Source organism: Dendroctonus ponderosae, unplaced genomic scaffold, assembly GCF_020466585.1.
Source record: "Dendroctonus ponderosae isolate FM_Combo_2020 unplaced genomic scaffold, Dpon_F_20191213v2 Dpon_F_20191213_2, whole genome shotgun sequence".
Classification (NCBI taxonomy): Eukaryota; Metazoa; Arthropoda; class Insecta; order Coleoptera; family Curculionidae; genus Dendroctonus; species Dendroctonus ponderosae.
Genome location: NW_026018165.1, coordinates 3295646 through 3297572, shown reverse-complemented (window position 1 = coordinate 3297572; position 1927 = coordinate 3295646). Strand labels below are relative to the sequence as shown.

The 1927-nt window shown below is 39.6% G+C and overlaps 1 protein-coding gene across 2 annotated transcripts in view; it reads left to right on the top strand.

The window, feature by feature from the left end:
* The window catches only part of LOC109536956 (trissin receptor), a 93871-nt gene that overhangs the window by 72426 nt on the left and 19518 nt on the right, over nt 1–1927 (top strand). The gene's annotated exons all lie outside the window — the stretch shown is intronic.

Here is a 1927-nt window from a genome sequence, read left to right as displayed (position 1 = left end):
ACTGATTTGAATTGAGGGTGAATAATTACGGGTTGGGTTTTGAGGCACTTCTCTGCCAGAGTCTGAGATGTGTATTGCTTTGAGGCGAAACACTCCAGATTTGTACGACTTGAGGAGACACAACAAACTGTGTTCGAGTGGAAATCTAAACTGTGGTCGACTTGAGGTGAGAATACAAACTGGGTTCGACTTGAGGAGAGACTACAAACACTGATGTCGACTTGAGTTGCGAATAAAACTGATGTCTACTTGGGGTACGAATACAAACTGGTGTCGACTTGGGGTGCGAATACAAACTGGTGTCGACTTGGGGTGCGAATACAAAACTGGTGTCGACTTGGGGAGCGAATATAACTGGTATCGACTTGAGGTGCGAATACAAAACTGCTGTCGACTTGGGGAGCGAATATAACTGGTGTCGACTTGGGGTGCGAATACAAAACTGATGTCGACTTGAGGAGACACAACAAACTGTGTTCGACTTGAGGTGCGATTATAACTGATGTCGACTTGAGGAGACACAACAAACTGTTGTCGACTTGAGGTGCAAATATAAACTGGACCCTCTGGTCACTTTTTTGACCGAGGTAAAGAGGAAATCAGAAGTGCAGGGTGAGGGAAACAGGGTATTTCCCACGCTCTGTGCTCGGCTCTGTTGGGTGGTCGCTTCAAAGACTTAAACTTTCAATAGTGAAAAGAGTAGCCGAGCACAGTTATGTTATTTGCCTTTTGCTCAATAGTCAATTGTTGCCCCTCTGATTTCACAATGCCCTTTGTAGTGGACAGTTGATATATAATGCATTCTGTTAAGTGAACTACTTAGAAACGAAAACAATCACCAATTGCATCAAGGCTTCACGCTTGTCATGCAATTCGAACAGTTCTACCGCTTAGCGGGGTGTCTTAGATTCCCAATTGGCCCAACAGACACGCCTGATTTGGGACCTTAACGGGAATCTTTAACAAGAGCGTACCGTTTCAGGAATTTAGCATTGAGACGTAAACTAGGGCAATAACTGTACCCATTATTTAAATGTTATTTGAACACCTGGGTTTCAGTCAAAGTGTGAAGTAAAACTTTTGAAACATTGTTTATTTCATTACGTTTCGGTGAGACAACAGAGCGATCATCAGATTTAAAAGTTTATACAAAGTCATGATTGGCAAAAATTAACGTCCTTTTAGGTCTTTGCCTTCTTAAAAAGCTTGAGTTTGTCTGAAACCCAGGAAAGATAGGAATATCATTTATTTGTAATGCAATCGGGAATTTGAAAATTAATTGTAACAATAAAAAAATATAGTGGGTACCATTTTTGTCCTTATCAATTTCGGTAGCGTGCAGGTACGCACGCCACTGGCGAAATTTTTTTTTTGCAAAACATGCGTTTTCCTAGCTATTGATCCCTGCAAAAATTCGTTAAAATGTCTCCATGCGTTTTGAAGAGATTTATCAATTTGTGTCTTTTAAATAAAATTGTAACAGCCTATAAATCCTTAACTAAGCATTTTTAGGTTATTGTTTAAATAGGGAACTAGGCTTATTTTCGGACCTAGAATACGTGGTTAAAATAGTGCCCCTGTCTCATGAAACACCTTGTTTATGGGAACCGTTACAGTACTTTTAAGTATTATGTATTCCCGGAGTGTACTTATTCAATAAAATATCAACATATTATAGAACCAAAATTAGCAGGACTCACTTAAAGGAAAACTATGAAAACAAAACAACTTTTATTTTTAAAGTTATATTTCGACATCCTATCCAAATGCTCTCAATAACAGTTCAAAATATTGTAACGGAAATGGCCTGGGGTACTCACGTTTGGAATCGAGGATCGAAATTCATGGTATTTCAGTAAATGGGAGCCCCATTTGGGCCCCATTTACTGTCAAATATGACACTGACAAGCGGGAAGTTTCGCACCTG